Below are 15,252 nucleotides of genomic sequence, written 5' to 3' on the forward strand. Positions count from 1 at the left end.
ATTTTTTGTTTTTTTAGGTTTTTATATGTATTCAGGCTAGAATGATATAACTAATAATGGCTTAAAGTGCATGCTTTATTTAGTATTCATATCCAAATTGGCAGAACATTTTAGGGATTACAGTTCTTTAAAACTCTATAGAGCTCTCCCCTTTTCAAGTGACCAAAAGTAATGGGAATGTTTTTGTTACATAATTTCCTCATAAATTAATCATTTTAAATGTCCCGAAATTGATAATAGGTGTAGATTTTCGTTTAAAAAATGTTGCTGTGAGCCCACATCATGTGGTTCAGGAAGATCTCCATGCAAGTGAAACTTCCTGTAATTAATTTTTTTTGGAGAAATTAAACTTGCATCAAACTGCATAAGACTAACGGGAATACAAATGATGGCTTTGAATATATCATGATATAAGCAGGCAACATCTTAATTCAAATTGTGTTCAGGCAGTGGGATTTCATTTCCATGTATGGCTCCCTAAGGCACTGGGTCACTGGTGTTTTCTGCTCATTGTAAAAGAAGACAGAAGCATCGTGAGTAGATCTTCACTTGTCTCATTATGGTGAAATATGCCATCATCCACCACGTTAAATTGACATCCAGATTTTTCTCAGAATGTTCTTAATTGTTCATTTGGCCACTCTGAATGTTTTTGCTATCTGTCTCATGAATTTGATTTGTTCTTGAAACTTCTGTATCACTTGCTTTACAGCAACAGCTTCCAAATGCAAACACCAAACCTAGAATAACTTCCAGACCTTAACACGATTAATTTATAAAGAGATTATTTAACAAGAAGCTCATACCCAACAGCTTTTGATTTAACTGTCACATTACTTTTGATCATTCGAAAAAGAGGGCGCTACATATTAAAGACCTGAAACCCTTCAGCCAATTAATATGTGAAAACCCTCTAAATAAAGATGAGAGTGTGCTCTTTAAGCCAATATTAATTATATAACCATATGAATACATTTTGGTTAATAACTAAAATAACCAAGAGTGTGCCTCTGTCTCAATACTTGTGGGCCTGACTACATACATGTTGAGGCAGTGGCAAAATGATTTTCTGATGACACACACATGCAATAATGGCTAATTATTTTTTTTTATTGAGTAAGTCTGCTCAACATAGGGATCTGGGCACCATTTAGTCCATCTATTGTTACATGGATAAAAAGAGAAAAAATAAACAGACTAAATCCATCAGATATGTTGCAGCATGTTTAAGATGCTTACCTGCAAAGTTACAGTTAGGGTTGGGTATCGAGATACGGTTCCAAATTTCAAAGAAACGGAACCGAAAGGATGCATTTCGTTTCTTTTATTCGATTCCTGACTTTTTCAGTCACTCGCGAACGGCAGTTTAATCTGTCTGCCAGGACCTGTGACAAGGACCTTATCTCACGCACATGCAGCTAGGGTTAAATATTGTTGTTAAACTTTGTGAAAAAGATAATAGCATTGCCTCATGTGTTGTATCTGGCAATGCTATTTTTTGCTCTTTCCAAAAAATAATGGAAACTGAACAGAGAATCGATAAGAAGAACCGATATGCAGAATCGCAATCTTCTGAGTCCTGCATAAGAAAGGAAGTCATACATGTGTGACATCAAAAGAGGAGATGATGAGTTTGCATTTTTGGGTGAACTGTCCTTGTAAGTGTACATTGGTTGAGCGTGGAGACGGGACTTCAGTTTGAGGTTTTATGTACTGGTATTGAATGTAAACGGCGATCTAAAGCAGTCCGAAACGACAGCTGAAATGAAAGAAATACGAGGAAGAAATATGAGTTTATCATAGTGTTACTGAAAAGGAAAATCATATCATATGAAAATCAACTCCAATGTGGTTACAAATGTATTTCTATTTATACACATACCAGATGATTATTTCATCCAACTTCAGATAAAACTTAAACCTGCACATGAATGCTTGCATGCAATATAAGCGGGTAACTGTAAGGAACTATAGGGATTCCCATTCCCACATAATAAAACTGGACATATCATCAAACTCCACATATATACAGTACACGCGGTGCAATGATTGGTGCATATGAACTGTGGGCGGTCGCTTGTGCAGCAGAGGAATAAGTGCAAAGTTTACCTCAGTGTGTGTGGGTCAGTCAGTCACACTTTAATTCAACTTTAGTCTCAAATAAATCATTGTTATTCGTCAAATTTGATATATCTGGAACGAGTTTGTCTCGTATAAAAACAAATGCTATACCTTTAGAAGGCAGAGCCTACATTTGATTTGATTATTTATGAGTGAAAGTGGCCGTTATGTATTTTGTTTTGGGAAAAATTCTGTCAGAAAAAAATAAACTGAAACCTTTACAGTTACAGTAATAAGACGATTTTTGACATTAAATGAAACAGCAGTAATATTTCTAAATGGGTATCAACATTTTTCAAAGAAATTTCAATAAAATCAGTTTAAATAAAAGAAATGACCTGAGAAAAACTCTCTGGCGACTCTGATACAGCTGGAGCTGAGCTGTGCGCGTGCTGGCTACAGACCCAAACTCATACGCCGGTTGGTTGTTTTTTCGCGGTTACTGCACCAGACTAAGAATTTAACGTTATGACAGTTAAAGCTACAAATACAAAAAGTATTGATTTTAGTATAATTAATACCTTAATATTTTACATTATTTTCAATGAGTATTTTAGTTTTCAGCTATTTTGCTGTGTTTTTTTAAATGCATTTTATTTAATTGTAGTTTAGAAACAGTAAAAAAAAACTTGAAAGTTTTTAAACATTTAATTTATTCATAAAAATAAAAATGTATCTAGTTTAAGTGAATTTGAAATAAAATCTGTATTTAGTAACAATCCGCTTGTTAAGCTTGACGTCACGCACCACCATATATGGAAGGGCAAACCGCTTCCGTGTCCAAATGCTCTCAGATAGATTCTATAGTCATATTACAAACATGCGATTTTATACACTCATGGTGAGCTGCAATATCGGATCTAATGGCCAGACTGACATCATTTTAATCATCTTTTCAGACAGTAGTGTGTACTGTGAGTTTATATAAATTTCACTTTGATATATAGGATTAAACAGTGCTCATAAAAAGTGGTTTAATCTGTTACCTTGCTTGGACCCGTAAACAGTTATATAATACTAATCCAATATAACATAATTTTAACTCTTTTAGCTGCTCTACCACAAAAATCCACTAGGGTTCTTCAATGCTTACCAATGTTTGCTCTTTAAACTTAGTTACTTGGTATGACATTTAACAATAAAGACACATTGAGATGCTTTTTTCACTTTCTTTTTACTTTGTCCACGAGCAGACAAAATGAACGGTGACAAATGGACACAAAATAATAATAAAAATAAAGAAATGGATAAGATATGGATTTTAGAAAACATTACCAAATTAACAATTTGCAATTTTCAACATTTTACGAAGAATTTACAGCATTTTAGAACATTGTAACTGTTAACTTTCTAACTATTACAACAATTATTACAGATTATGTTCATCATGCCAGTAATTGAAACACTCTTGGAAACAGCAACAGATTGCATGCAGGGCACATTACTGGGGTTTTTTGATGGTACACTTGGCATCTTCTCCTTTCATCTTTGCCTGGCTCTGTGATGAGCTTTATGGCCTGAGATGACGTGGAAGGAGCAGAAGTGGAGCAGCTTTCATTCTGAGGCCTCCAGTCTGCAGCTCCAGCGCCTCACGGAGTTCTTTCATCTGCCTTCGGTTCTTTTGTGCAGCCAGTTGCTGGTGCAGTATAAAGGCATTGACCACAAAGTGGTAAAACAGAGATCGATAGCCCTTTCTGGATCCATCGCATGGTTCCACGCTGGTCGTTTTTAGAAGTTTTTAAAAACTTTTATACGCACAATCTTGTTATTTTCTGAATTTCATAAAGAACTGATCATATATGCATTCTTGAGTCCTAGACCTTTCCGATAATACATAGTTTCTCATGATAAAAACAATATTTTGGATGAAAATTATTAAGTAAACGTAATGTGTACCGCCAGACATTGAGCAGTACATAAATGTTTCTTATGCACACTCTTGTCATTTATGAATCAATTATAAATATTGAAATATTTATTCTAGAGTCTTAGACCTTTCCAACAATATAAGGTTTATAAGGTCACAATAAGATAAGTATTCACATGCATAATACTGAAGTAAATGTTTTTTTTCCTGATGGAGGGACAACATTTTTAATGCATACTCTTGTCATTTATAACTCAGTCACTCTTTCTTCATAAATTATTCCATAAAGTACTGATCATATATCATATATTCCGAAAATATATAGTTTGTCATGATAAGATCAATATTTTGGATGAAAATTATTAAGTAAACGTATGTGTACCACCAGACATTGAGCAGTACATAAATGTTTCTTATGCTTGTCATTTATGAATCAATTACTCTTCTTACATCAATTATTTTATAAAAACAGAGATGAAATATTTATTTTAGAGTCTAAGACCTTTCCAACGACGTAAGATTTGTCACAATAAGAAAATAATTCACATGCATAACATTGAGCGCTTTGAATAAATTGTTAGAGACACTGACAACGTTTAGTTTCATGAAAGTGTGTTCCAATTGTCATGGTGTATGTCCGCCACCTAGTGGCCATTTTCCAGTATTGAAGTCTGCGCAGTGTTGAGATCTAGATTATGGGATCAGTTACCCGCCACAAGTATTGTGGTCATGGTTTGAAAAATAATGAGCGTAAATAAAAAAATTGAAAACACGTGTAAAATAATAGCGCAAAAAACTAAAAAACAAATGCAAACAACAAACAACGCGGTCACGGATCGAAAAGTAATAAGCGTGAATCCAAATGTTAACACGTTTACAATAGTTCTGCATAAAACTTGAAACATGAATTCAACATTTTCCAAATCACAAACAAAATCAGGTTTCGCTCATATTTATTTTTTTGTCCGTGCTTACGGTCTTTTCCCCTTTGCTCTCGTTTCCACTTTCTGCGCTTGGTTTTCTAAATGCTGCAGTTCAAGTTTCATGGTAATTAGGGCGGGCTTCGGCGCCACCATTGGTCCACTAGTTCTAGATTGACAGCTCCTCCTCTAGCCAATCAGTCAACGAGGGTGTTGACGTCACCCCAAACGCGACTCACGGCATACCTCTGAAGATGGATTATATCCGTCAGCTGCAAATCGCGGACAACCACAGGTAATTAAACATCATTATATCATTACTGAGTGTCAGATACACTTCTTATATCTGTAATGAGTTCGCTCTGCCAGGCTTGTTGTGTCCAGTTAGCTGGGTTTAGTCAGCGGTACTATAGTTTACAGTTACTCTTATTAAATTATTTAAGATTGTTGTGTATTTAGAAACAATGACTGTATTGTTGTAAATGTGTGATGTCGTAACTCATGAGAATGATAATACCATGTATATCTTAATTTAGACGAGCACATCATGCAGCGTCTTTGTATTAGCACCTATTTTATTATTGCTCCTGTATGCTCCCTGAACCGCTGGATAAAAGCGTCTTCTAAATGTAAATGTCTTTTCTCACAGTAGTGCATTAATTCATTAATAAGTGCTAATTGATCGTATTGTTACCAGGGAGCAGATTTGTTTCAGTAATTTTTCTCGGATGCAAGGAATTACATAAAACAGCATGATATTACACATGTGTGTACCTAGGAAACAGTTACAACATTTAAAACACTTATTTCTTTTATCCTAGGACCTTTAGGAGCAAGACAGCGCTTGAGGACTCATTGGGGAGCAAAACACTGGAGTAACAGTCCCTCATGTGGATGAGTGTATGCCGTCAGCTCAGTTCAGAACTAATAAGCAAATCTCAGATATTTATTTAGTGTTCAATTTTGTGACACAGCCTGTTGATACTTGAATCTTAAAGCCCCAGACTATAATTGTTATAATTTCTGTCATTTAACACCATTATAAATGTGATTATGCTTAGCACAAAGAAAATAAAAACTGTATACACAAATTTTTGTATACTCCATTTCTCCATAATATATTAGGAAGTGATGTATAAATTAACACCTTTTGCCTGAAAATAAAATAAAAGCAGTCACTTTCAGAAGGCTTTATTAAAATAATGCAAAAGACTTACAGTATTGGTTAACAAAGAGTGACCAATAATAAATGGAAAATACAATTTTAGGAAATTTCCACATGACAGCAATGATATCTATATTAAATCAAAAGTAACTCAAATGCTAAATAAAATGGAAAAAATAATATAATGCAAATATAACAGTCTTTAAGAGAGTGAGGTGAGACAACCAAGTCTACTACTTAAAAAAAAGCAAACTGTATATAATTTAGCAAACATTTAGCATATAATACAATATAGAAACATTAATAAATGAAAGACAAGTATTAAATCGGCAAGATAATTGTCTTTTGGTGGTTCTAAATTTCACATTTGTCCAATAAATGCTTGTAAAAAGCTTTCAACTTTATCGGTTAGCTTTCTGAAACTCTTGGTCATGACATAACAACATTGATCGGAGTTCAAGTTTAGTTAGCAGCTTGTTTTTACTGAAATTTATAGATTCGCTTTAGATGAAATTCACAGATCCACTGCACTCAATAAATGCTAAAATAGCGTTTGAGTTAGCGAATTTTAAAAATAGTATACAATGCAAAGCCCAGCTCTACGTTTCTTGATGTTAATATAATTAAAAGTAGCTCATGATCTTCCTCTTTACCAAAGTTGTGGAACTCTCTCTTGCACTGATTTCAGGAGAAATGTGGCTGAGGATGTTGTCAACATCTTTCTGGAAAACATGCAAGTCGATAGAATTATAAACTGCTGTTAAAAAAACATTGCTGGTAAAGAAATGTAACTTACTGTGTTGTTTCTTGCAGAGATCCTTTCCATAATCGTGTCCAGCAATCCATACAGGCCAAGCACTGATGCAACTCAGAATGTTGCATAGGGAATAACTGCTTTGTAAACAATTTTAGCACAAGGTTGCAACGTAAAATAAAATGGGTCTATTTATGAAAGCATTGCAATAACATTTATTTAGTATTTAAAGGACAGTTAACCTGGATAATGTTTATTAATGATAGATGGTTACCAGCCAGAATATCTCAACAGTAGTCAACTAATGTAAACTTCACCCGTTAGAAAAGATGCTAATGTTACATGACGTGCAAATCTAAATTAGTTAAGATATGCATGGTATTATCATTCTCATGAGCTAGCAACATCACGCATTTACACCAATTCAGTCTTTTTCTAAATATACAGCCAATAATCTTAAATAACTCAATAGAATAACTAAACGATAGCACCGCTGACTAAACCCAGCTGGGCACATGTCAATTTAACGGACTTATGGTCGAATCGGTCAACAAGCCTGGCAGAGCGAACTCATTACAGATATAAGAAGTGTATCTGACACTCAGTAATGATATAATGATGTTTAATTACCTGTGGTTGTCCGCGATTTGCAGCTGACGGATATAATCCATCTTCAGAGGTATGCCGTGAGTCGCGTTTGGGGTGACGTCAACACCCTCGTTGACTGATTGGCTAGAGGAGGAGCTGTCAATCTAGAACTAGTGGACCAATGGTGGCGCCGAAGCCCGCCCTAATTACCATGAAACTTGAACTGCAGCATTTAGAAAACCAAGCGCAGAAAGTGGAAACGAGAGCAAAGGGGAAAAGACCGTAAGCACGGACAAAAAAATAAATATGAGCGAAACCTGATTTTGTTTGTGATTTGGAAAATGTTGAATTCATGTTTCAAGTTTTATGCAGAACTATTGTTAACGTGTTAACATTTTGGATTCACGCTTATTACTTTTCGATCCGTGACCGCGTTGTTTGTTGTTTGCATTTGTTTTTTAGTTTTTTGCGCTATTATTTTACACGTGTTTTCAATTTTTTTATTTACGCTCATTATTTTTCAAACCATTACCACAATACTTGTGGCGGGTAACTGATCCCATACTAGATCGCCTAGTTTCGGTTCACAACGCGAACAAACTTTGCTTGGAGAAATCTAAACCTGTAAGTTTATTTACTCTCTGTTAGCGTTCATATTATGTGTTAACATGATATTGATTCTTTAATCAATATAAAACTATTTTAACACCTAAAAAAACGTGTCACAAAAGTTACCGTTTGGTCTTCGTTTTGACACACATGATATTTATGTTTTAAACTATTTTCTAAAACATAGCACTCAGGTATTTTTTCTAAAGTTTTAAAAACATTTTATTTTAGTTGCATATTTTTTTAATATAGGGTGTGGTTTTTAAAACGTTTTAAACACGTTGTACTGCAACATTATCTAATTGTAACCAAAATGCAACGTTGTTAAAAGTTGTAACTAGATTTTATTTTAGTTGGATATTTTTTTAAATATACGGTGTGGTTTTTAAAAAGTTGTACTGCAACATTACCTAATTGTAACCAAAATGCAACGTTGTAAAAACGTTTTGTGTTTGCTGGGTTGCTATCTGGGAGGTTACCCTTCTCCTAAATGACACATTTAAATGTGAATCTTCACATCAAACTTAAATTAGATTCTCATGTATTTTTGGCTTTTACTCAAAATGATCCTGTGATAGGGACACAAATTATTCTTTAAAACTGACAAGATTCAACACAAAACAACATCAGAGAACATTTAAAATATTTATTTGAATATGTATCGAACCACAAAGTAATTTCAATCAATTAAAGTTATGAAAAGAACAAACAACAACAGCAAGTGAGAAATGGTTTTTATAAAATCACATACAAAAAAATAAGTTAATCCCACATAAACAGTGTAACATCTAAAGGCGTCAAAAGTGCATTCCACTTTATTGCGAAATAATTCAGCAAACTAGGAAAGAGCACACAACACATGACAGTCTAAAAGCCACGCCCACCGCGAAACAAACTATGAATATTCACACTGGAACAGTTTTTCACAGGAACTCTGAGGTAATGTTAACATTAAATGTTAAAAGCGTTTTGTTGTTTAAAACAGTCACATGCAGCAAACATCAAGTGTTAATCTTAATATTTTCAGAATTTTAAGTTAGACGTTTGGTTATTTCCATGACTTTAAGCGATCACTTAACTGACAACTAAAAACAAAGCGAATATATCATTGTTAGCAACAACTTGGTATATTGTGGCTAAAATCTGGAAATATAGTTTGACACTTGATCGATCGTCTCTGTGGTAACGTTAGTTTTTATTGGAAGAAAACTCTGTTCATAGTCTTCAAGTGATTATTCATGACAAGAGTAAAGAAATGATGCTTTTAAAAACAGTGTGCAAGTTCAGTTACAAGTCTCTATGTTACCAGTTCTTTTGTACCTGAAGGCACCACTTCAGCACAGTAAAGTAAGTAAAAAGTTAGAAAAAGCAATTATTAAAGAGCAGTAACAAAAAAGTTTTTCAGTAACAAAATAACAACAAATATAAATGGAACAGGTACAAATAGGCTGTCAGAAAGCCTGCCTTAGGAACTAAAGTGTTTTTGTGTTTCCTAGACGGACCAGTATTAGTGTAACATATCAGTAAAGGTTTCATTCTTTGTTAATGTTGCTGCTTCTGTCCCGTAATGTGTTCATTTATTACAAGTGAGTTTGCACAATGTTGAAATCAGTATTATGTCTGCTATCGCTGTTTCCAATGTTTGTATTGTTCCGCTTTAGCGGTTATTTGCGGACGTGATTGGCACGATGTTTCTAAGCTAACGCTACATGTAGCTGCTACAAACGGGTTTGCACATTACTGCTTATGATAATATTGTGACAGATTTTATTTGAGTTTTCTTCTTTTGGAATACTGAGACCAATCGCATTGCAGTAAGTGTGTGTGTGTGTGCAATACTGTTTTCCCCTCGGGGCTCGCCGTAGTTGAGGATTGGGCCTGCGCACTGGGAACTAAAGTGCGGTGTTATTACATGTGCGATCTCTTAATAAAGGCGAAGAGTTATGTACCAGAAGAAAGCAGCAGTTTTTTATTTTATGCAGCACAAGTTTCAGGCGAACCTACATAAACGCTCGGTTACAATATATTACCCTAAATATTATTATATGTGGTGTTCATTGTATTAGCGCCATGGAGATGTAGGTTATACATTTGTACTGTGCATATTTGCACTACAAGCGCTATTGGCTATGCTAACAATGTTAGCGATGGTTATTGATAATGTGTAATTGTTATTATTTCCCTTGTAGAACAAACCCACATGTTCAATCATAGTGGCGACAGGAATACATATGATTGCCAAGCAAAGCCTCAATGTCTTCCTTCACTCTTGATTCTCTGACAGGTGTTGTGCCGAGAAAAGCACGCCTGCCGTGAAAGGCACCCAGTCGCGGGAACGCGCATTTGCTGAAATTCTTCTAAATATAAAAGGCGGAAACTGCAATGCTGTTTAAATCCACTAGATGCCCTCAGTGTGTTACATTACAGCAATAACACCCTCGAAGCAGTTATAAAATGCAATTGCTTTTATAAAACGGTTACTGCATACGCGTAGCATATTTTCATAAATACCAATCAGGCATTTAATAATTTTATAAAGCAGTTATAATTAAAAATTATTTTATAATTTTATTAAGCCATACAAATCAGGACCAGAATTGGCAGGATTTTTTTTGCCCATAAGCTTGTAAAAACTGACATCTACTGTGTAACAATTTACGTGCACAGAGCAAGTTTACTGCTTTTCAGGACAAATCAACTAATTTAAATGAGCCAGTCTGCACCCCCCCCCCCCCCCCCATATCTCCCACTAGGAATGTGTCTCAAGCATGAAACTCCCCCCATTAGACTGTATAAGTTCTATAATCATACTTTCATAATTATTTCATGCTGGGGCGAACACGAGCAAATTTAAGAGGGGGGTGCTTTTCACGACAAGTCTTGGATCTTTCAATGTATAGTTTTTCATGATTAGATTACAATTTGTATGTGAAATATAATATAAACTCAGATGTACGGTGATATGGGACGACGAAAGTTTTAAACATATTCGCCTCAACTCTTCTTCTGGGAAAGCATACACAAAGCATTAATTGCAATTTAGTTCTAATTATTACAAGAAACCTTTTTTTAATTTCGTTTGTAATTTAAAAAAAATCTGTAAAAACATCTTGATAACAAAAGAAACAATCTAGGAATTAAATAAAATATAACTCATAAAATGTTCAAGGCTTGCATTGTCAGAAAAGTGAAAAAGAAACATTTCCAAGATACTTTGACAAACACAAGTTAAACATAAACTACTTGGCACAGGTAGTAAAACAAATATTGCAGCAAGGGACACTTTTACTGGCATGCAGGACACAAGTAATCCACATCCACTGGAGGGCTCTGTACACAATCATGGTGGTACCACCTTTCACATCCGTCACAGCAAACCTGGGAAAACAGTGACATTTAGTGGTACATGTTTTGAATTATAGGGTATTTCTAAAAATAGGTGATATGTGAATAAACTGATTTTTAATATTCTTACTATTCCTTTAATTTAAGAAGTTCTCAACAACATAATCTTGTGTTCTGACTACAATAGGATTTCCTACATCACACCTTGTTCAATAGAGAGTAATCACATAAAATCAACATTAATAATGAATACATTAATAGATGATGTAGAAAGATGTGATTACTACTGCAATCGTACATTTTTTTTGTATATTTTGTAATGTGAATAACCCACCCATTGTGTTTTACCCTTGTCCTCCATCCCACAATAAAAGCACAAGCCGCTTAGATCATCTGGTAAGACAAAAAGTATTCAACAAATAAATTCAGACTAACACAGTTTGCATTACACAGCAAAGATTCACTAGCACAGAGCTGCATTTTTATGATAGGCCTATTAATTGCATAAAACCAACAACATGAATTGATTAACATGCTGAGCAAAAAAATAAACAGACCTGATTCTCTGAGGAGGGAAGTAGCTCAAGTCTCAAGCCTCAACTTGTCCACTGCCTTCTGTGAGGTGTGAATATTTATCACCTCCCCCTGTAAAATGTTCTCTGCAAACTGAAGCCAAGTTTGATTAGCAAAATGGCACAATCCATGCACTGTGTCAACCAACACTAGGAAAATACCTAAATGTACATGTTACTTTATGAATGAATGGTATCTACACTAATATTTGTTTGTATGTTTCATTCTTATTCCAAGGTCACTGTAGTCATCTTGATCTAGTTTGTATCCAGTCCAGATGACCACTGTAGTCACCTAGATACAATCCTTATTCAAACAATGAAGTGACCACAACAGCACTGACAACTAGACGAGTCTTAAAGACAAATCGCCTGTGAAGACTTTGTCACTAGATGTCCACCTGCACAAAACCTCAGCTAAAACATGAGAACCAGACCAGTCCTCTGCAGAAAGGACTCCATTCACCTGTAAAACTGAATGAATATTATGAATGATATCAAACCACAAGAGAATTTCATTAAACTGGATTATGACATAACTGTTGTATATTCCACTGTTTTGCACTCTATCTACCATTATCTATCTAGCAAATAAGGAATTGCACAAAAATATGATGGCTGTTATTGTGGTTTGCTCATTTTATTGGAGATTATGCACAGCATTGGTTATAGCCTAAAATGTATATTAACTGTAAATTTATTCCTCAATCAAATTAAAAAAGTTTTACTCAAGGATCAAAAAGGATGTTGATTCAGGAATGTTGTGCTTAATGAAATCACTGAACCCCTTTCACAAACAGTTTGGCCTATGTATGTCCTCTTACATTTTTATCAGTCAATTAGGTACATTTCTTGAATCATCCTTAAGATTTGCAAACCAGAGAAAATGAACATTAACCATTAAGTAATCCCAATAGAGCAGTGCCTTGCAGCCACCTAGAGGCGGTTTTGTTTTTATATATTCAGTCACTTTGCATAAAAATCACAGAGTAGTAATTTGTTAGCACTAATCATTCTTGCTTTTCAACTAGGCCAATCTAGCTCTTTATGTACTTGTAATTGTGTGAGTAGTGAAGAAATAAATTAGATGACTAACTTGTAAGACTAGTCTAAGTGGTTTATGCATCTGGCCCCTGGTATTAAAGGGCTCTGGTTTATAGCTTGCTAGAAATTCATAATCGATTTTTTTATAACATAGGAATTCAAAACATAATTGAGTGTGTGTCCAAAAACACATATATCACATGTGATCATATGTGTTTTTTGCACCTGAGAATTTCGTGTGTCTTCTCTGTATGGGTTAAAGGAGCAAATGTCACATTTTTTGCCTCTTTAAAAAACAATGTCTTCATAGGTGTATAAAGACCTTACATAATGAACCGTTGTGTTTGTTTTACTTGGAATAAGTTATTTTTATCTACATACATAACAGGCTCCATAGACGGATTTCGCCATATTTAGCAGCTATGTTTTGAACAGTAGCCCTAAACGGAAAAAACAGCTCTACAATCACGTTTCTTATATGTTGTAGCATGCAAGAAATATAGCTGAAATCAGTGAATAGAAAACACTGACACAAGTATAGAAATGTAACAATAACTTTTGCAATAGCATACAGGTTAAATGGATACTACGTCAAAATATTTTCTTAGGGTTGAACTTCGTTTTATCCCTTACTATTGATAGAAAACGTAATTCGCTCTGACAATGCCGGGCCCTTTCTGCAGTGTTTTTATATCTGTATTTTAGATATGTTTTGTGATAAAACAACAGACAGTGGATTTCGATTATGTGTATACAATACCTACCTTTATCGGGGTGTACTCCACCTCTTGTTTGATAATATGACCGGCTGCTTGGCACACTGCACATTCTGACACCTGTTTAAAACACACACATTATATATATATACATTTGCCTCTTTACATCCTGGCCTCCTAATCAACCCCTATATGTTCTAATTGGCTTCGTGTAAATGTCTCTTCTCAAACAATAAGCTGGTATTCGTTGGGAGTTTTGGTGCAATATGGCTGCTGTCACATCATTCTGGTGGATACTGTACATTGGTGGTGATTGAGGAGATTCTCCCCTTCCATCCAAAATGCTTTGAGTACCAAGAAATGTGTTATATAAATGTAATGAATTATTAACTATTATAATGATATATACAGTATATACAAAAAGCTAGAACACCCTATTGTATATTTTAGTTTTCTGTATCAGGAAATAATAAAAAAATGATCTGGGACATGGCTGCCCTTTACATTGGGAAAATACAATCTCAGATGAACAACAATACATGACGAATTACACCATGTCACGAAAAAGCCATGGGTGAAAAAGTAAGGACAGTTAAGACACCCTTATCACTTCCATAGCAATTAAGAGGATCAGTAACTAGACAATGCTAATCAAATGCCTTTGATAAACTGATCATCAGCAAGTGTGAGCACCTCTACTATCACCTTTATTATTCACATTGAGCAGACATTCAAGACAGCTGTCAATCTTGTCAGGTGTGGACAATGACATCCCAGCAAATTCACCCTAAGGCCAGACCATGCAGTTTTAGAGAAGTTCTAAACAACCCAAGAACTGCACCTCAGACTCTACAGACCTTGGTTATCATGGTAAATTCTGGTAACTTGCGAACAGACGAGTATGGCAACTATTTGTTACCCACTTTGGACAACTATATGGCCTTAAATTTTTGACCTACAATGTTCACAGTCTTGTACATCTTGCAGAAGATGCAAAACACCATGGCGTCCTTGACAACTTCAGCGCTTTTAAGTCTGAGGATTACCTGCATAAACTGAAGAGACTTTTGCGGAAGCCAACATGTCCACTAAGTCAAATTGTAAAGAGGTTTTCTGAAATGCAAAACTGAAAAACTGAAAAACAGTCTACAATCACTCAGAAAACAACATGCAGCTGGCCCTGTACCTGAATCTTTTCATGGAGCCACACAGTACAAAGAACTAAGAACATGTTCTTACACTCTCAAACTGGACAACGCTAACAGTTTTGTTTACATCAGTGGAAATGTAGCAAAGCTGCAAAATATCATTTCCCTGGAGGATGAAATTTATGTGGCATACAGTACATTTAAAAGCCACAAACCTTTCTTCGATTATCCCCTGCCTTCCTCAGTGCTTGGCATTCATCTTATTGACACCATCGCAACAACAACAAATTTCTGCAAATTTGAGAACATTGAGGGGAAAGCTTTCTTAGTTCCTTATGACCGTTATTTTGTTTCAGTTCCACTTTTACATACACAGTAGTTATTCATTTGTTTTTACATTATC

At 34.9% G+C, this 15,252-nt stretch overlaps 1 long non-coding RNA gene across 1 annotated transcript; it reads right to left on the reverse strand.

The window, feature by feature from the left end:
- Positions 1-6,665: 6,665 nt before the first annotated feature.
- On the reverse strand, positions 6,666-7,936 carry LOC306902944. Its single transcript, XR_013787497.1, has 3 exons — positions 7,458-7,936; positions 6,870-6,967; positions 6,666-6,795 (listed from the first exon to the last, which is right to left on the reverse strand). It is a non-coding gene; the product is annotated as an uncharacterized lncRNA (long non-coding RNA).
- Positions 7,937-15,252: the final 7,316 nt, after the last annotated feature.

This window comes from Barbatula barbatula, assembly GCF_947034865.1.
Source record: "Barbatula barbatula genome assembly, chromosome: 13".
Lineage (NCBI taxonomy): Eukaryota > Metazoa > Chordata > Actinopteri > Cypriniformes > Nemacheilidae > Barbatula > Barbatula barbatula.